The sequence below is a fragment of the Sceloporus undulatus genome, chromosome 7, assembly GCF_019175285.1.
Source record: "Sceloporus undulatus isolate JIND9_A2432 ecotype Alabama chromosome 7, SceUnd_v1.1, whole genome shotgun sequence".
NCBI lineage: Eukaryota > Metazoa > Chordata > Lepidosauria > Squamata > Phrynosomatidae > Sceloporus > Sceloporus undulatus.
In genome coordinates, this window is record NC_056528.1 from 50,581,220 (window position 1) to 50,602,289 (window position 21,070).

Here is a 21,070-nt window from a genome sequence, read left to right on the forward strand (position 1 = left end):
CCTATGGCAGCACAGTCTAAAAATAGAAGGGGAAAGTTTATAAAATGCTAACATAGTTAATATCCTAAGATGGGATGCCAATGGGAACCTAATGGGTTTACATATCTGAGTGGGAAATTGAACCCTCATCTCCAGAATCATAGAAAAGACCATGTGCACAGCATCAAACACCACTCCGCATCATTACAAGCCCATGCCATTCAGTTTCTAAAAGCCTGGTGGCACAGGAATGCTTTAATTTTGCCAGCCAAAAGAGAACAAGGATGGGCCCAGCCTGGCCTCTCTAAGGAGGGAGCTCCAAAGTCTGGGAGCAGCCACCAAGAAGTACCAAAAAATGCCTGCCTTGTCCCCAACAACTGAGCTTGAGAAGGTGGTGAGACCAGAGAGAAGCGATGCTCAGAAGATCCCAGAGATCTACCCTTTGTAAGTCTCCAGGCAGCCCTAGAAGGATCCTGCCTTCAAATCTGTCCAGAGAGTACAGCTGCTGCTGACGATTCAAGTGGATAAGACTTAGTGAGTTGGACCAAGGGTCTGGATCGGTATATGGGCAGCTTCCTCCGTTCCTCAAGAACGGGGCAAATGCCTCCAACAACTGCTTGCCACACAGTTGGCTGGGTCTCCATCATCCAGGCATCTGCCCATCAGAACCTCTGCCAAGACAAACCGCCCAGTTGGATGCCAACTGTTGCAACCAACATGCGACCAAGGGCCACAGCTCTTGGTCTGACACTTCATTGGGGATTTTTCCTTTGTCCCTCTGCTATGGAGAATCACCATTTATTACACCAGAAGGCAGGTTTGTAAGGTATCGGTTTTGGAAAATAGCTGGATGGAGAAGACAGAAGCTTTTATGAAAATGGGAAGAGGAGCACTGATTTTCTCCCCCCCCCCCTTTAATTCTTGATCTCTGTTCAGTGGATGCAACAAAAGAGATTGTAGTTTCAGCGCAGATTAACACTGCAAGATTGATGGGATCTTCAAAGAGGCTTAGATTTGTCTTAGAGCATCCAAGGCTTATGGAGAAGGCTTAAGTAGGAGTGAATCTCCATCATGTTGCATGTGGCTTGGGATGATGCAACTTGAAGTCTAACACAACTGGAAGAAGGCTGGAGAAACTGGCATCATAACTAATTTGCAAAGCCACAGAAATATGTAGCCACCATTGACTAAAGTACCCCAGCAGGACTCTCTTTGTCTCCAGCCAAAATTCATATTTGCATACCAAAGTCTCCTAGGCAGGAGTCTCCCCCTCCAAAGCCAAAAATAAAACCCTTCATTTATCATCAAGGAAACAAAACCTGCCAGGAACCAACTCCAGCTAGTAGGGTCCCCATAGACTTTCCAGCCTGACTTCCCAGGGGCTTGTAAGGAGTCGAAGGGAGAAAGACAAGTCCCATGGTCATCTGGAACTCCAGAAATACTTACGGACATCTGGCCCTTGTTTCTGTTCCCCACAATGACACCCCTTCCTTTGCCGTCTCTGCAATGTCCCCCCTTGTTTTGTGTGTATGTGTGTCAAAGGAGAAACCCTGGCGCTGGGTCATATGAGAGTGCTTGCAATTGCTGAAGGGATTACGGTTTAATTAAAGCAAACCTTCCTCTGAAGGAGGGCTTTTCATAGCGGTAATCCCATCAGGAAAGAGAAGGCCGAGCAGAAGGCAGCCCCAAAGTGCCCACCTTTCCTGCAGAACGGAAAGCAAGAGGCAGGAAGAAGTCTCCATCTGGGCAAACCCTTTCCAGGAGTCCAGCTTCGGAGGCCTGGGGTTTCCTCCATTTCTGTTCCTAGATGCTCAGAAGCAACAAGACTGATCAAGTTGTTGTTCTCCTTTATTGCATCGCAGTAACTTAAAAGCTTCAGTGGAGACATCCAAAGAAAAAGTGACCAAGAGAAGAGAACACAGCAAATGCAGGAGGTTTAAATGGACAGGTCACACTCTCTCAGCCTCAGAGGAAGGCAATGGCAAACCTCCTCTGAACAAATCTTGCCCTGGAAACACCATGATAGGTTTGTCTTAGGGTCACCATAAGTCAGAAATGACTTGAAGGAACACAACAACAAAAATCCTAAAGGTACCAGATCCCTTCTGATCTTGGAAACTAAGCAGGGTTAGCCCTGGTTAGCACTTGGATGGAAGGCTGCCAACAAATACCAGAGGAAGGAACTGGCAAAACTATGTCTGGGGATTCCTTTCCTAAGAAAACCCTGTGAAATTCATGGGGTCGCCATAGGTTGACAGGTGACCTGAAGGCCTGTTACAGACAGCCAAAATAAAGCTGCTTCGAGTCACAGTGGAGGTATGGTGTTTCAATGATGCATGCGTCCTAAGAGTCCAGAAGCCACACCAAACACATAAGCCTTAAGCTGAAACGTGGCTTTGGTGCTGGACTCTTAGGACACATGCATCATTGAAACACCATACCTCCACTGTGACTCGAAGCAGCTTTATTTTGGCTGTCTGTAACAGGCCGAAAGCACATATAGACACACACACACAGGTCTGGATGGTTTTCAATGTCTCATTTTCTTCAATGTGAGAAATCTGGGGACTGGAGGAAAAAATCATTTTGGGGGGGAGGGGGTAGGCAGAATTTTTATTTGGGGGCATCAATGCCTTCATTTTGCCTTCCAGCTCCATAGGGACCCTCTTGAACAATGTTTCATCATTGAGACTTTCTGTGCTCCTGCACAGGCATGCCTTGCTAATGCACTAATATCCCAACAACAGAATCGGTTGATCATGTTTCTCTGTCCTCTCTGGTTATGGTTGCCACACATTTTTGTGGCTACTGCCCCATAACAACTGTTGCTAAGTCCCTCTTTAAGTGTACTTCAAATTCTTTCCAAGGAAGGGTGTGCAGCCTCCGTTAACCCACTGAACGAAGGGAGATTTCAGGTGTGGAATTCAGGCTTTTTCGCTGAGAAGACGCCCACTCCAGGAATGCCTCTGCAAGCCTGGCTCCTTGCCTTGAATGGAGAAGGAGCCACAACACAGGAGCGGATTCTTGCAGAGGACACAAGCAAAGATGCTCGAACTGGAGCTTCGTTCCAGGACTTGGACTTGGACAATATGGTCCACTAGCAGCATCAGCAATGAGAACGTTTTCAGGTGTACTTTTATTTCATACCTTTGACTCATCTGTTGCATGGAATCCACAGCCCCGGTTTCCAATAGAGGAAGCCTCGGTCCCACACAAAGTTTTTAGTGTTGCAAAGAGTGACCGTGAAAACTGTTCCTACCTAGAACTCTTCTCTTTGCTGCATTTCCATTCCTCTAGTGCAGTGGTTCTCAACCTTTGGTCCTCTAGATTTTTGAGACTTCAACTCCCAGAGTTCCTGAACAATGAGTCTATATTGACTGGGACTTCTGGGAATTGAAGTCCAAAACATCTGGAGGCCCAAAGGTTGAGAACCACTGCCCTGGTCTCTTTGCCTGCCCCTTTTCTCTGGACGTTCTGAATGCTCCACCAAAGTCTTAAGTTACGGGAATGATAGGATAAGAAATAATTAAGGATAAGAAGAAATTAAACCCGAGATGCGGTGCTGGAAAAGAGTGCTGAAGATAGGGAACAGCCAAAAAGGTAATCCGATGGATCCCTGAACAGATCAAGCTTGAAACCTCCCTGAAAGCCAAGATGCTTAAGCTGAGGCTGTCGTACTTTGGTCACATCATGAAAAGGCATGAATCATTGGAAAAGACAATAGTGATAGGGAAGGTGGAGGGAAGCAGAAAGAGAGGAAGACCAAAGGCCAGATGGATGGACTCTATTATGGGTATGAATTTGCAGGACCTGAGCAGAGCAGTGGCTTGGAGATGTTTCATCCACAGTGTTGCCATGAGCCAAAGTCTATTTGAGGGCAGTTAACAACAACAATGGTAGAAACACGGGGACTGGAGGAACATTTCATTGGGTCATGCAAAATCCTTTTAAAGATGTGGGCAATGACCTTATATTGCCTCTCTCCATAGCCACACCTTTGATGGACAGAATGATAATGTGGAGCCAGAGGTCATCTTGCAGACTGACCATCTTGGGCCACAGTTACTCTCTTGGCACTTGAGCGCCATGTCTCCATTCCACCGACCGTTACGACATTTAGGGCTGGGTTTCTGCAAGGCTCCAATTCCTCTATTTTGGCCATTTCCTCATTTGATTTGATTTTCTACCAAACAGAAGCTTTGGGCACCCCTCCCTCCCTGCCTCCCTCTGGGCTTCCCTGTCACTGCTTCAAGAGAGAACAAAGCTGCTTACGAATGCTTTGGGCTTGGAGGGAAGAAAGGTCAGATATTGAGACGAACGATCGGAAGACATGAACTTGGTGGTGATGGCATCTGGGTGGGGATGTTTCAAAAAAAGAACAAAGGCCGCTCTTCTGACTGACCGGCGAGTGACTGACCGTTGTCCGAAACCATGTAAGAAGAGTTGGAAATTCCCAGGTTGAAAAGACAGAACATTTTGAGAGCCAAGGGGTTAGTTTAGTAGTATCTTCGCTGCCTTGGGTACAAATGTGTTATCTCTCCAAAGAAGGGCCATTTCTAAGAAATTGGGTCTTCCAGGAGCTGCTAACTAACTAAGTTTCATTCATCCTTTCTTTCTTTTTCTCTATCACGCACAAACACACACACCTCCTTTTCAACCTTCGGAGCCTTTGTTTTTAAATCCTTCTCTGTTCCTTTCCTAAAAATATGTTCTCTGACTCTTCTAAGAGGTTTGCCCCTTCTTGCATGGCGCAAGGATGAACAAGGTAAGCCAACACTCCTGCGCTCCTTCAAGGAGGCCACTCTTTCAGACGTCTTCTTGTGCAACTCGCTGGTATGCGCAACAATGCACATGCAAGGCAACAAGGCAAACAAACTCACATGACAGGCAAGGACTGGGGTCTGGTTGTGACTTTCTTTCCCACGACTCACTAAAACAAATGATGAAAAGCCCAGGCAAGAAAGGTTTGTTTTTGCAAGGAAAAATGGTGTTCTTCAACAGCAACAACAACAACAACAACAGCACGCTGCTTGTTTCCTCATTATTGATTAATTTACTAATTTAAAATTCTAATTTTTGGGGGGGCTACAATGCTCCATTGGGTCGGCTGAGGAATTTCTAGGAGTTTTATAGTCCAAAAGCAGATTGTTTTTCCAAATTCTGTATAAAGCAAAAGCTCTGTATAGAATGCAGTGAGAATTCTGACTGTCTCAGGTCCATTTTCCAAAGGCTAAACTAAAGGAAAAGTCTTCAAGGGTGCAGCCTCTCTTTCTTTGTCATAATGATTTTTATTAACACATTAATTTTAACCACAGAAGACAACGTATAAAGCGAAGCTCCACACAAGCAACTACAAACCTTAAAACGAAGCACTTCTACAAACTGTGCTAACCGACTACACAGAATAACAACATAACAACATGTTTCCACATGGCCGGAGGTTGGAGTAGCATGGACCTTGAGATCCATCCAGCTCTAGCAATGTAAATGGTTACATGGCATGGGCAAAGAACCCCAATCCATAAGGACCAATAGAGGCCAGCAACTGAACTTCAAGACATCCACATCAACAGGACCAACCTGCAAGAACATTTTCTGCTTTTTATCAACACAAAGACCTGGCTGTAAGGTCATGCCTACAATGGAAAGCCACACTACTCACAACGCAACGCTGCGCCCAATTTTGCCAAAGCAAGAGGTGCCAAGTGTGCAAAGCCATTCCCCTGATTCCTTCCAAGCTGCCTTTCAGCCTTAACAATGCCCTGCAAGTCAGCCAGAGTCAGGAGTCCGATGGTATCTCTGATGTTTTCGTGTTCCCATAAAAAGGCAGCAACACATGCCCCGCACTGAATAGTCCCACAGAATTTACTCCAGCCCTTCCTACACAGTCTGGATATTCTGGATATCCCCCGCTCTTCCCTAGTTTACAATCTCTGTCTAAAACATGTTCCATCAATCTGGAAATATTCAGCACTGCTATGGAGTTGTCACAACCTGGAGGAGAAAACCCCTGTCTTTCTGCCTCATTGAAACAGAAGGGCTCAGATCCTGGTTATGTGAATGACCTATTCTCCCTTACAAGCCTGCCTATGTTTTGGCTGTATCCACACTGCAGAAATAATCCAGTTTGATGTCATTTTACCTGCCATGGTTCAATTGTAGGGAATTTTTTTGGGAGGGGGGACTGCAATATTGTCAGAGCGTTGGACTAGGACACTAATGGGCCAGGGTTTGAATCCCAAATTGGCCATGGAAACCCATTGGACCAAGTCATACCAAGTCAAATTTTGCCAAGAAAAGCCCATGGTAGGGTCACCTTAGGATTGCCATATGTCAGAAATGCCTGGAAGGCACACAATAAGAACAAGAAGAAGATACTGTAAGTCCTAAACTGGGGACAAAGATGGAAATGACGATGATAATGACAACGATGATGATATACTTGCACCATTGCTTCCTTTTGTTCCTTTCCTTTGCTCTAACCTGAATATAATGCCTTCAATCCAAGCTGTCTGATCAAACCTAAGACTTTTTAGCTGGTCAGGCAGAATAGTGGAAGAACAGCTCCCAGGACAGGATTAAAAATATCCCACCCGGAGGGCCATCGCCTGGGTGGGGCAGAGCCAAGTCCTTGGACGGCTCATCGCTTCGATGAATAACTGCCCAGAACCACAGATTACTTGGAAATGGCTCAGAGTTACTCACCAGGGCTGCCCAGACTATGAGGTCTATCTCCAAATATATCTTTTAGCCAGAAATGGTTAGAGCGGAGAAACCCAGTTCCCCAACCATTCAAGCATATTACACAAACACACACACCCTCTTCCAAGGGATGTTCACATAGAATGCCCCACATTAAGTGAGGAAGAGGAAGCAGCCCACAGGGTCGCTTCTGCAATTGTAAGCCATTTGTAACCTGGAGAAGCATTTTAGGGCAAATCAGGGGAAAGGCATGGAGGAAAAGCAGATCCTCTTTTGGCTGTTGTATTTATACTCCGCTCTTTAGAAATGCTCTCAGAACGGCTTAAAAATGGCTAATTAGACAATTGTTCATTACTTTATGAACAGCAGCTCAAGCCCCAAGACTGCAATTAACCACAGAGATCTTGGATGATACAATCTGATTCTCAAGTGGCGTCAAACTGGGTTATTTCTGTAGTGCAGATGCAACCATAACCAGGCAAGCCAGATATATATATCTAGTGGTGATCATCCTGGAAACTGATCCCCAAAGAAGAAAATTAGTGGCTGAAAACCCAACTGGACTGGAGAGGAAGGCGCACATAAATATTTCCCCAAAAATGTGTATTTTTGGCAGGGATGGGGAGACAAAGGAGGAGCTTTCAACAAAGGTTACTAGACCTGGATCACATACAATACACTTTAAAATCAAGATGCTGTCTTCAGCAGTATTCCTTTTGTAGAAGTGTGTAAGAAGGAAGCCCTTTGCTCAGCTGCACTTAACAGAAACAAAAGTCACATAACGGCAAGGCTGCAGCCTGACCCAACTCTGGAGGCTTAATCCCAAAGAACAGGGGCTTTGCGGGATTTATTAGCTCTTGTGTTGCTCTTTCTTTTAAAGTCCACAGCAAACAACACTTATAAATGAGTTGCAAGGCTCGGCGTTGGGCCGTCGCAGGTGAAAATGAAAGTTTGGGTGAACCTCTGCCTTATTCTCCAGAATCCACAAAGGTGGGAAGGGAAAAGAACATCTTCCTGGCCATCTTCACATGAACAGGGATGAGACCACAATCTCCCACACAAAAGCACACTGCAAAAACATCTCCATAAGTTCATATCAAATGGTTTGTTCTGTGAAATCCCTTTGCAAAGCGCATGCACCACGAAGAGCTTGGGAGAAGTTACATTTGGGGGTTGCAACTCCCAGAATCCTCACACTAGTTGGGGGGGGATTTTGCAATCCAAAAGAGTAGCCTTTCCAAGGCTTTGGTAGGATTTCCCAGCTTCATTCTGCACTCTCTCAAACCAGTGACATCAACGAGAACAAGCTCATGTTCTAAATCCAAAACTGTCATCCTTCAGTTGATTTCCCACAGGCCTTCTGCTCTCTTTTGAGAGAAGAACCCATAATAAGGAATGCTGGGAGCTGCAGTCCAAAGAGTATCTAGGACTCTGCATCGTTCCCATTAGAAACTGTGGGGCGGTCACTTCCCTCCTCGGACATCGCTGGACATCAACTCCTGGCACTGCCGCATTGTCAGTCTCTTCTAAGTGTTGCTGTTGGATCATCAATGAGTCAGATCCTCTCCAAGAACCTAGGAATCAGCGAAGGATCGCCCAACAATGTCACAAATTACAAGCCGTACCACGTTTTGTAACTGTGCTACTTTGATCCTATCCATGGCAAATTCATCCAGATTTGGAGTTAATCCCAGAGCACTTCTCACTCCTGGAAACGCCGCTGTTTTCTTTTCCCCAGAGTTGCTGAATCTGCACTTGTGGTTCTCAGCATTTCGTAACTATTTTCGCTTTCTTTGTCTGCATCCACACACTGCGGGAATAATCCAGTCCGACTCCACTTTAATTGCCATGGCTTCGTGTGATGAAATTCTAGGAATTGTAGTTTGTGGTGGCACCAGGGAGCTCTGACGGGAACATGGCATCACCAGCAACAGAAATCAGAAAACTCTTTTCTTTTAAAATATTGCTTGCATTTGGTTCAAAAACACCCCACAAAGCCCATCATGAACATAGACACACAACCCCAACACACCAAGGGTCCACATGTGAAGAATTGCTGCCCCAGAGGCAACCAGGAGGAAAAGCAAGGCATTGATAGAAGTTGCTCACTTCCAGAAGAAGTGTTGCCATTTTATCATTTGCTTTTGTGGGCAAACTGCACCTTAACTCTCCAAACAGTCATCTCAGCCTCTTGGCCCTTTGCTTCTAGCCTTTATGGAGGAAGAAAATGGCAGCAAACAGGAGGAAGAGGAAGAGAAGGAGGAGGAAGCCTGAAGACAACACAGAAGTGTGTCTGCCTTGAAACGCCACAGACCTCTCCATCCGGTGCTACAGCTATAAAGACATTCATGCTTTTGCCATTTCCTACAACAGCAGATGTTGCAAATATACCAGATAAAGAGTCTTTCCAAAAAAGAAATAAAATCTGCTTAGTGTAAAGATACAGAGCACTAGAGTTAGAAACGTCCAAGCCATTGTATTCCCTTTTTCCAATGAAGGAGGCTAGGAATGGGAAGGGCAGCTATTAAAGAACTAGGCAAAATGCTAAACTGCAAAGATATAATATTGAACACTAAAGTTAGGTCCATTCAAGCCATTATATTCCCATCACTATGGATGGATGTGAGAGCTAGACAGTGAAGAAAGTGGACAGGAGGAAAATAAACTCTTTTGAGGAGTGTTAAGGATACCAAAAAGACAAACAAATGGCTCCAGGAACAGACTGAGCCTGAAATCTCCCTGGAAGCCAAGATGTTGAAATTGAAGCCGTCGTACTTTGGCCACATCATGATAAGGAATGACTCACTTGAAAAGACATTAATGCTTGGAGAAGTGAAGGGTAGCAGAAAGAGAGGAAGGCCACAGATGGAAATCTTGTGTGAACTTTCCCTAGAAGCCAAAATGATCAGAAGGCTTAGAAATTATTTAATTCTTGGGTGCACCAAGTTCTTAGTAAATTCCACGGCAGTTAAAGCAATGTCAGACTGCATTAAGTTTGCAGTGTAGATCCAAGCCCAAGGGATGGGAAGCGGTGTCAAACTGCATTATTTCTGCAGTGTAGATGCACCCTGTGATGCTCCAGAACTGCAAATGGGTATTTTCTAACGCAGAAGAACATCTTTGTTTGGAGACTGGAATTGCGCATGGTGCTCTCTTGCAAAACCTGCAGCTGCAAGAGAAAATGGTGAAGAGGTTTCACGGAGGCCAAGGCAAGACGAAGCAGGTTTCGAACACACCCTCAGACCCCAACCGGCACAAGTCACCTTCCTCAGGCAAAGTTAAGAATCGCCTCCAGGTAACCAGATGGGAAAGCGCAAGAAGAGATGCCTGGGTTTTTCCTACCCTTGCTCATAAAAATTCAGACAAAAGGGCACATGTAGGAGGCACCAAGAAAAAAGCATTGCCTGCTAGCAACTAGAATATTCACAGACATTCACATCACAGATGGAAAAAGGATCCTAGTTGCAAGGAGTGTGCAAAAAAACCCCAAACAAACCCATGCACATTCAAGTGTGCAAATTAAGTCTCAAACTGCAACAAGGTTAACAAAAAAGGGGGGTTTTTGTGCCTGCGAGCAACTTCTCACTTTGGCCTGAGGCCTTTATCTTTTGCCGAAACTGCGGCTAGATTTTCGCACTCCTCCTCTCTCTGTGTTCAAAGCCACAGGAAACGAGAGTTTGTTTTATTAAGCAGCAAGAACAAAATGACAACTCAGTAAACTCAAAAAAGGGGAAAGGAGTGTTGGAGTTTCTGGCGCAAGGTACTTTTTAGCCACACTTTCAGAGATCTGACACCCCTCTCATTCTTAAGTTTTAGCTCAAGAGTTTAGCAAAAGTTTGCTTTTTAAAATTCTCTTGTCTTTTTATTAGCAAGATGTTTTATCCGGGTTGTTATTGTTGCATGGCATCATGTAGTTTCTGACTTAGGCAAACCTATTGCAGGTTTTCTTGGCACGTTTCTTCAGAGAGGGTTTGCCATTGCCATCCTCTGAGGCTGAGAGAGAGTACCTTGCGCAAGGTCAGCCAATGGCTTTCCATGGCCCAGCAAGGACTCGAATCCTCATCCCCAGACTCACAGTCCAGAGCTCAAACCATTCGTACATAGCATTACATACATAACCATCACTGAATTGAATTCATCTAATAAATGCAACAACCTTGGTCTCCAGAGTTAGAAAAATTTGCACTTTTGTAAGGCACCAGCATTCTTTGGCAGAGAAAGCTAAAGGACTTGTAAAACTACAAGTCTCATTATTCCATAGGATGGAGTTACTACACTTCTGGAATTCTCTAGAAGATTGTTGTTGTTGTTATGTACTACTTTCTTGGTAAGAGTTGTTCAGAGGAGATTTGTATTGCCTTCCTCTAAGGCTGACAGAATGTTGCGTTGTGGTTTGAGTGTCATAGTCTAACGTTCAAACCACAACACAATATTTCACAGATGAACAAATAAGCTAGGAGAGCTTGCAGCAGTTTGCTTTTGCCTGACCCTCCTGGGAAGGGCAAGGTGTTTTTCAGGCCCTAGAGTACAAACCAATGGATTACAAGAAATGGGATTCTACCTAAACATTAGGAACAATGGCTTTACTGTAAGAGCGGTTTGAGGGTGGAAGAGACTGCCTCAAAGGGATGGAGGTGGACTGTCCTTCCTTGGAGGCCTTCAATCTGGGGTTGGATGGGCATCGCTCAAGAGCTTCTTGCATGGCAGAAAGGGGTTGGATTAGACAGCCCTTGAGGTCCCTTCCAGCAATATGACTCTATGGGGCAAAATGGGTGGCATAAACTCCGAAGCAGTTCATCTTCCCCTTTTCCTCCTCCTCCTCTTCCTAGCAGTCCTAGCTGCTCCATCCAGCCTCCAGGGTTATGATTCAGCTTCGATAACAGCAGCTTTATTGTGCAAAAGCCAGGGAGGGCCTTCTAGAAGTTGAATGTGCAGAGAGCTCAAATCAGCCAAATAAGGCCTTTTTCTCTCTCTCTCAGTCTCTGAGTTGTACCAAGGAAGACAGGGAAGGGTCCAGGAGCTGACATCATTGAGAGGAAGCGTTTAGTCACTGGCTTCCTCCACATTTTGGAGAAAGGCCCAGAGAGAGAGAGAGAGAGAGACTGAGAAAGAGAGAGAAGGAGGGCGTCTCTAAAATGTCCGGGTTGCTTCCCGGTGTCGCGTCCCGCTGGGGACAAGGGTCCCCAGAACACAAACAACAAACACAAACAACAAACCAGAGAAGAGGGAAAGAAGAGAAAAGGCAAGGCACAAAAAGGGACTGAATAAGCATTTGGAAGTGCGCAAGGTTTTTTTTGGCGCAAAGAGCTTCACCCACTTCCTGCCAGGCACATTGCGGTGGAGAAGGCGGCTGTTGCAAAGCTGTGCAAGCGGCAACTCAGGCCTTCCTCTGAGGCAGCCGCCTCGTTTCCTGCAAAAAGGGGGGAGGCAACAAAGTTGGCTACTCAGTGCTAAAGCGTGGCTTGCCTCATTAGCAGGCCAACTTAATACTAATACTTGTAATAGTATTTATTTCTTACCCACCTCTCCCCATGGACTGAGGTGAGAGACAACAAGCAACAAACAACATCAGTTAAAACACATATCCATTTAAAAGGACAACTAAGGCTGCATGTGCACCACAGAAATAATCCAGTTTGACACCACTTTAACTGCCATGGCTCAATGCTATGGGATTCTGGGAACTGTAGTTTTTTGTGGCACAAGGGAAGGCTAAATCTCTTGCAAAACTACAAATTCCAGAATTCAATTGCAATGAACCACGGCAGTTAAAGCGGTCTCAAACTGGGGTATTTCTGCAGTGTGTTTTGGACCCAAAATGTGCACATACTAAAAACAATCCGCATCTAAAATTCATCATTTAAAATTCACAATTTAAAGATCATTTGGATAAGCCTGCCAGAAGAGACTGGTCTCCAATGCTCTTTTTAAATTCAGGCAGCAAATTCCAGCTGGCACATCTCTTCCGGCAGGTCATAACCTCTGTGCAAGCATAACTTAAATTCTATGCGCAGACACATATGTGTGTGCTGTATGTGTGGGTGTTAAGAGAGAGAGAGAGAGACTGAAGTCGAAGCTAATTTGCTGGAAAATGACAACCGCAAGACAATGCTCAGGAGCACCGAATGCATTTGCTCATGTTACTCTGCAGTTCTGTATTATCCCAGAAGAGCAGATAGCAGGAGAAAGACAAGACACACACCACACCCAGCAACTTGCTTAAAAGAGACGGTAATGTGGGCGTCCCAGAAAATTTTGAATGGCAATTTGAAGTACATACACACAAACACACAGAGCACAGATGATAGGAAGAAAGTTTAACCGAAAACCTCCTGGACTTAGATGCTTAGGGTGCATCCACACTGCAGAAGTAATGCACTTTGGTATCACTTTAACTGTCACACCTCTGTCCTAAACAATATTGGGGTTTGTAGTTCTGTGGGCTGGAGAAAGCTAAACCCCTTGGGAAAAAATTACAAATCCCAATATTGCAGAGGATAGAGCTATAGCGCCACAGCGAATGCTGCAAAAGAACAACGACCAGACTTTTTACCACTACTTTCTTTCTAAGGGATTATGCTTTTAACAGGTTTTTAATTCTTTGGCAAATTAATTACATGATAACTTTTGTATGTAGCAAAGTTTATAGCAACATTTCGTTTCAGCTGTTGCAAGTCACCTTGAGTCCAGAATTAAGAAGACAGCGGCAGCGGCAGCAGCAACAACAACCCTATGTTGAGGTTTGCCATTTGATTTCATGGATTCATACCCCTTTGTACACTTAGTGGGATTTTATTCTTCCCTGAGCAAATGCACATAGGATCAGACTTTGCAAGGTACGCCAAGCGCAAGAGGGTCTGCTGCTGCTGCTGCTGCTTTAAGAGCACCAATTGAACAAAGGCAGCATTCACTCCAGACTTGGGAAGAAATGCCTCCTGCTAGTAGCTACGCTTAAGAGAGCACACACCCAGTTTTTTCCACCAAGTGAGACAGACAACCTCAGTGAAACTGTGCAGGAGGATCCCAAACTTCCCTTGGTCATATTTCCGCATGATTTCTTGTTTTCCAAATGTGTGCCGGCGAATGTTATGTTAGCAGCTTTCCAGCGTGCCTCCAGCATCTGGAAGCCTAAGAAGGGAACTTAGCTAGAGAGGTTCCACCAAAAAGGAGAGGCAACCAGCCAGAAGCACCCTTAAAATAGGGCAATCCTTGTACAGTTGGCCCTCCACATTTGCTAAGGCTAGAGACACAGAAGCGCCACGGAAATGAAAACAGTGCAAATAAAAAAACCACTATTTTATTTTCACTTGAGATACTGCACCACCGCTCTAGGAATTTCTAGGTCTTCCTGTGCAACTCTGTGGTCAATATCCACCAGAGGTTGGCCATAGAATTGCACTGGAGGACCTACAAATGCCTACAGAGGTGTTCTCTCTAGGTCCTTCCTGTGCAACCTCTGGCAACCATTGGCCATAGAGTCTGGCTGGAGGACCTAGAGATTCCTAGAGTGAACATATATATCTGCAAAAGTCAAAGCTGCAACTATGGGAGGGCTGGCTGCATTTATTAACAAGCCATTTGGTGAAATGTTTTTTGATACAAAATGTAGGCCTATGACTCCAACACTCACACTTTTCCTTCTCCTGTATGGTTATTTTAAACTTCTTTGGCCTGATAAAGAAGCCGGTGGAGCTATGGAAGCTTGCATGATGCGCTGGGTGCATTTCGTTTGGCCAATAAAGGTACAGGTTGGGTCTTCCTTGTCCAAAATGCTTAGGACCAGCAGTGTTTCAGATGTTAGAATATTTGCAGAGACATCATGAGATATTATGGAGGTGGGACCCAAGTCTAAACATGAAATCCATTAATGTTTCATATACACCTTACGCACATAGCCTGAAGGTAATTATAGATAGATAGATAGATAGATGATAGATAGATAGATAGATAGATATTTTTTAATATTTACATGCATGAAACACAGTTTGTGCACATGAGACCATCAGAAAGCAAATGTGTCACCATCTCAGCCCAGTATGTGCACAATTTAGGAATATTTCAGATTTTGGAAATCTGGTTAAGGGAGACTCAACTTGTAATGGATTTTGTGGGCTTTGCATTGTTTTGATGTATGGCCAACACAGCTACCCCTGAATATGAAGCCATTCAGAATAAAGGCTGGAGATGTTCATTTGTAGCACAAATTGTGGCTGCAGTTGTTTAACAGAGCCATTAAAAGTAAAAACAGCATGAAGGCAATGTACAAGTGTAGTACATTATTTTCATACTTAGACATGGCTGTTTGAGAGACCTCTCCTCTCTCTCTTTCACACAATGGCCTGTTCTCACTTCTTCCATGTTCCAAAGATAACTACAGTAGGTTAGCATTGTATGCGCACCAGTTTTTTGTTACAGGTAATTACAGACAACCAATTCACAAATCGCCGGACTGTCGTTCCAAATGGGATTTGACAGCGATACTTGCAGGTGACAATGAGCAACTACCTGCAGGACAAACCACAGTTGGCATCCAAGCCAAAAGGGATGGGTAAGCCTCCAAGGAGTAACTAGCAGACCAAGCAAGGTTGGCTCTCATTGCAAGTAATATGGAAGGGCCAAAGTGGAAATCTGCCATTTTCAAGGTGGGGGGAAAAGAAAAGAGAGGCAAGGTGACTGGCTCTGCTAAGTCGCCTTATCGTCTCCATCAGTTTTTACTATAGCAAGCATCTATTCCATTAGGAAATACGGAAGCTCAGCCGAGATCCTTTTGGCTTCTTTTTCTAAAGCGTTTCAGTTCCACTTGATCCTTATTACACTATTATTATTATTATTATTATTATTATTAGTTGTAGTAGTAGTAGTATTAAGGTTTACTTTTCTCCCCATTCCTCTTTATCGCTTTTCCTTTTGTGTTGACTCTTTTTCATAAAAGTCAACATAGCTCTTGGGTTTTTAATTGTTATATAGGCTGGTTTGCAAGTTTTGCCAACTGATGTGAAGTCGAATTTGCCAACTATATATTTGCCAACTGGAATTGCCACGGTTGCCCCAACCCCAATTCTCAGTTGCTCTGCTCAGGTTCTGCCAATTCAGGTCCAGGACCTCCTTAATAAAATCCATCCATTTAGCATGCAGTCCTCCTCTCTTTCCACTTCCTTCTACCTTCCCCATGCCTTCTCATGATGTGTCCAAAGTACATCTTGGCTTCCAGGGAGATCTCTGGCTTGATCTGTTCTAGGATCCACTTGTCTTTTTGGCTGTCCATGGGATCCTCAGCACTCTTCTCCAGCCCCACATCTCAAATGAGTTGGTTTTCTTCCTATCTTCTTTCTCAACTGTCCAGCTTTCGCATCTGTACATGCTAATGGGGAATACAATGGCTTGGGTGATTCTAACTTTCGTGCTCAGTTGTATATCTTTACCCTGTAGGATCTGTTCTAGTTCTTTCATAGCTGCCCTTCCCAATCCTAGTCTTCCTCTGAATGGTCTTCTCTTCCTTTACCCGCTGCAAATTTCAGGCAAATGACTCTTGGATGCAGAAGTTTGCAAATCCTTCAAGCAGCCCAGAAGTTAAACCCACTCCTTCACCAATTCTTCTAATGGAAAGGACCAGTAAAACTCAGCCCCACCCCAAGGCAAGGAAAATCTAATCTCAGATCTAAAGCAAGCCTCTTGCAACTTCTTTCCAAAATGCAGCCCAACCCACAGCTCCACAAATGGCTTTTAGCTCCTGCCCTAAATGTTATGACCCTCATTCCCCAGATCAAGCTGCTGCTATTGTCTGCCTCCACCATCTTTGCCAGTTATCAGGACTAGAAAACCAGCCCTACAAGCAGAGTTTCCTCTCTGGAAAGCATGACTAATGTGGTCTCTAGCGTGAGCTCTCCTGTTGTGATGCGTGTCACTGATGTGCATGACATTTTTTAACAAGAAGAACATAGAGAAAAGGCCGAAGGCCAAAAGCAAGCAAGTCTGGTTATGCCCAGATGAGGAACCAGCTGGAAGCACAATGCAAGATGCAGCCTCAAGATCCCTGGAGGAAAAGCAAGTCGTAATATATCAACCATAATACTGGGCTTTTCCCCTGTGACCAACCATAGAAACCAATTGCTTTGGGGTTCAGACATGTATCACTCAGACTGTTATTTTTTGTCTTCATCTCATGCCCCGTTTCCAGCACAATGGGTTCTCAGTAAAGTAAATTAAGGCCCAAAACACACTGCAGAAATAATCCGGTTTGAAACCACTTTAACTGCTAGGAAATCCTGGGGCTTGTAGTTTATCAGGGCCCCACCTGAGCTCTCTGACAGAGGCAGCTTAATGTCTCGCAAAACTACACTTCCCAGAATTCCTCAGCATTGAGCCAGGCTAAGAAGAGCACCTGATGTCCAAATACAGATATATTCCCCTTAAAATATAGTATGGAGGATAAGCGCAAGCTTGCAGACCCAGGAGCACCTGCCATTGCATGCCTACTTCCATGATGAACGGCGCCATGGCAGAGAGTTAAAACACATTTAAAACATTCACATCTCCACAGATGACAGTATTTTCAGCTTACAACTTCAGGCTCCCGCCGTCCAAAATCCTCACCAGAAGGTGCAAAATGGAGACACATTTTGGGATGCATGCAACCTACCACCCAAAAGCTGCTCCTACTGCTCCCAGCCTCTTTCCTTTCATCCCAAATGACCATCAGGAGTAGCAAGTCCGATGCAGAGAAATCAAGTAATGCACAAAGTCAGCACAGTGTAGCGGAGGGGTTTCCAAACTGCGGTCCTCCAGATGTTTTGGACTTCAGCTCCCAGAATGCCTGTCTGCTGGCCAAGCTGCTTAGGGCTTCTGGGAGCTGAAGTCCAAAAGACCTGGAAGACCAAAGTTCAGTGCCTGAGTGTTGGACTCTGGAGACCAGCTCAGCCATGGATACCCATTAAGTGACTTTGGGTAAGTCACACTCTCTCAGCTTCAAGGCAAGGCTTTAGCCAGAGTACTGGTGCCTCACCAAACTACAAATCCCAGGATTCTCTAAGATGGAGCCACGGCAGCTGAAAGTGGCAATCAAACTGCATTATTTCTATTCTAGATGTGCCCCACGTCAGATCAGTCTGCAACAACTTTCCTACAAGCAACTGCACAAGATCGCTTGGAAATGCCACGATATTTGAGAGGCCAAAACGGATGAACCTCAAGCACCAAACCAACTGAGGAAAAGTCTGCAACTGGGTGTGTCAAAGAAGTGAAACAGTCAGGAGAGACCTTGTTGCAACACCCGTCTTAGCTGCTACTGAGTAGTCATACCAAGCAAAGGCAGTTCCTCCAGAGCGATAATAGTTACTTGACCTATTTGATGCAATTCCCCCTAAGATGACTAACCGTTGTAAAAGAAACACACACACACATAGTATTCAATGATAAAATAAATACATACTCGCAAGAAATTGATTTTTTTCAAACTTAAGGTAAAGAATAGCTTATACGTTGATCTTATTTCAAAGGTTGGCATCGAATAGCAGTCCCTTTTAAAGAACCGATTGTACTTTCAAGGCAACATGGGAGGAAAGGATCAAAAAAGAGATCTTTGCAAGCAGTCAGGTGGGACAACTCACAATGCAGTCATTATTTTAAAAGAGATATATACACCATGCATTTTTCCCCCTGGTTAGTACTGCTACTAAAAGGGGAAAAAAGAACTTTACTTTGCTGTTAAACTATCTATCTCCTGAGTGCCAACATTCCCCGTTTTGCATCCTGAAGTTCTTCTATTAGGAGTAACTTTAATTGGAAAACAGTGGAGCCGTTCCAAAGAGAGGTGGCTTCTCTCTTTCTCTCTTTCCAGGGGCCCTTCCCTCCGAAAACCATCTTTTTCCCCAGACACCAGTCAAGTACGGACTTGAACAACTCGACACTCGGAGCACCGTTGCTCTTCGTAGCCAAGAACAACTTCTCAAGTCAAGCTGAGACAAGGCCCCAGAGCAACCGAGAACTGAATTGAGGATTACCAAGAAGCAAGCCTTGCTCTCAACACCTTCAAGCCCTGCATGAAAACTGAGCCACAACGTTTCACTTCAGCAGCGCTTACAAAGATGCTCACATCTTACAGGAAAGGTTTCAGGAGCCAGAACGTCTGAAATGGTATTACCAAACATACACAGAAGTGTGTAAATAGTACACACAGCCAGTCTTCCATATCCACAGATTGAAAATATCCAAAATATATGTACATTTCCAAAAGCCAAGCATGATTTTGCCATTCTATAAAAGGGACACCATTTTACTATCCACTCATTAGTAAGGGACTTGAGTATGTTTATAAGTATGATTTATGGTGTGTGGGGGTGGCTTTTGGGGACATCACATTATAGTATGTTTTAATGTTGTTAGCCGCCTCAATCTTAATGGGTGTAAATATTCATCATCATCATCATCATCATCATCATCATCATCATCATCCATGGATTTTGGCATCCATGATAGGTCCTGGAACCAAATCCCAGCAGATATGAAGGCCTACAATGTGTTCAACCAAAAACACTATTCCTTCCAACATAGTTGCCTTGAGTGTATTCACACTGCAGAAATAAATCAGTTTGACACCACTTTAATTGCCCATGGCTCCATTCTACAAAGTCCTGGGATTTGTAGTCTGGTGAGGCTGGCCGGGAGTATTTAAGGCTGACCTACGTATCTCCAGCCAATTATGTGGCCCTCCAAGTGCTGTTGGACTGCAACACCCAGAGTCTTCCTTCAATGGCTTGGGATACTGGGACCTGCAGTCCAACAAGATCTGGAGAGAGGCATAATTCCAGTTTAATGGGAAGGGTGACACCATGCGCAGCCCTGAACAGAAGCACTGGTGGCTAAGCACTGTGTCACTCCGGTTTGGGCTGGGTCTGTCCTCCTCTGCAATCCTTCAACTGGATCCTGTTGGTGTCTTAGGCGTGGCTTAAGTCCCTCTCTGCAACAACTGGGCATTTCTGCTAAACTCTGAATGTCCACAGTTCAGTTTAAGGTCACAGAGGCAAGGCTACAAACATGGTGCCTTTGTGCATTCACCTTCCATTGTAAAATAATGCCATTCAATGCCAGGGCGGCACAGCACAGCACACCACACCAACAATGCTCCACATGCGGAGAATTATGCGCCACCATAAACCATTCCACCTTCATTCCCCCCTCACTTTTTGGACTTGAAACACCCCCCAAAGGCCCAGCCCAATTCTATCTGACAAAAGCCCTACACAGCGCCAACGTCTGAGGCTGTCAGAAGGGCTTGAGATCGAATGTTTCTCCTTGGACTCCAAGAGGCATTGCAAAACACTGCAATGGTTTTTGTTGTATTGCCAACCCCCTTCTGCCATCGGTGCCTCTTAGTTAAGGAAGTCAGAACAAGGGGTGGCACCCTGCTATGTATATTTACACCATCATAATTTGACTTGGGAGCACATAAAGGGAAATTGTGAATGATGCCCATCATATGTATTCTCTGCCTTTAGGACTACCACACTCAACATACCCAACACACATCTGATCCTGTTACACAATGGTCCCAGAGCATCATGGATCTCACTGCAAGGCAGGAAGGAAACTTTGTGAGATACTAATGCACACTGTCACAATTTACAAGGAGGATTGCATATCATGTCAGGGATGCCATCTTAGTCCAGTTCTTCTAGAGCAGTGCCTTTCAACCTTTGGGCCTCCAGATGTTTTGGACTTCACTTCCCAGAAGTCCCAGTCAGTATAGGCTCATTGTTCAGGAATTCTGGGAGTTGAAGTCTCCAAAATCTAGAGGACCAAAGGTTGAGAAGCACTGTTCTAGAGGAATGGAAATGCAGGCCCCTTCCTGGCCATGCGGGGACCAGGGACAAAGTTGAAATGCGGTTGTCCTTTGTCCCTGTGTAGAGATCCCTCTAGAGACCACCTTAACCCACAACAGAAATAACATCTGAGACAAAATGTAGGCCTGTGACTCAACCATCAGCACTTTGCTTTTGCTCCATGATGAAGAACCCGTGGAGCATCCAAAGCTTCCAAGGCGTATCAGAGAATCTCAGAGACCCCGAGAGCCAGGCAGGAATTGGGCAAAGCGATGCTTCCAGCCCAGGAGCCATGATGCTTCAGGTCACAAACCGCCAAAGCCTGGCTCACTGTTTGATGCAGCCATGCGGCCCTCGTTTCTGAACCACAGACAAAGCAAAGAGCAAGGAAAAGCCTTGACCTCACGCTGGACAATTTGCTCCATCCAAAACTGAATACTGTCTATGCTGACTGGAAAGATGTTGGGAAGGGAACCTGGGGCTTTGGGCAAAGTCTGGATGACAGCTCTAGGACTCGGGCTGCTTTGGGAGATGCCCAGAACTGCAACCCAGTGCAAGGAACTTTGCCCAAG

At 44.9% G+C, this 21,070-nt stretch overlaps 1 protein-coding gene across 1 annotated transcript in view; it reads right to left on the minus strand.

Moving 5' to 3' along the window:
* MSN (moesin) overlaps window positions 1–21,070 on the minus strand; it is a 41,039-nt gene that overhangs the window by 18,961 nt on the left and 1,008 nt on the right. The gene's annotated exons all lie outside the window — the stretch shown is intronic.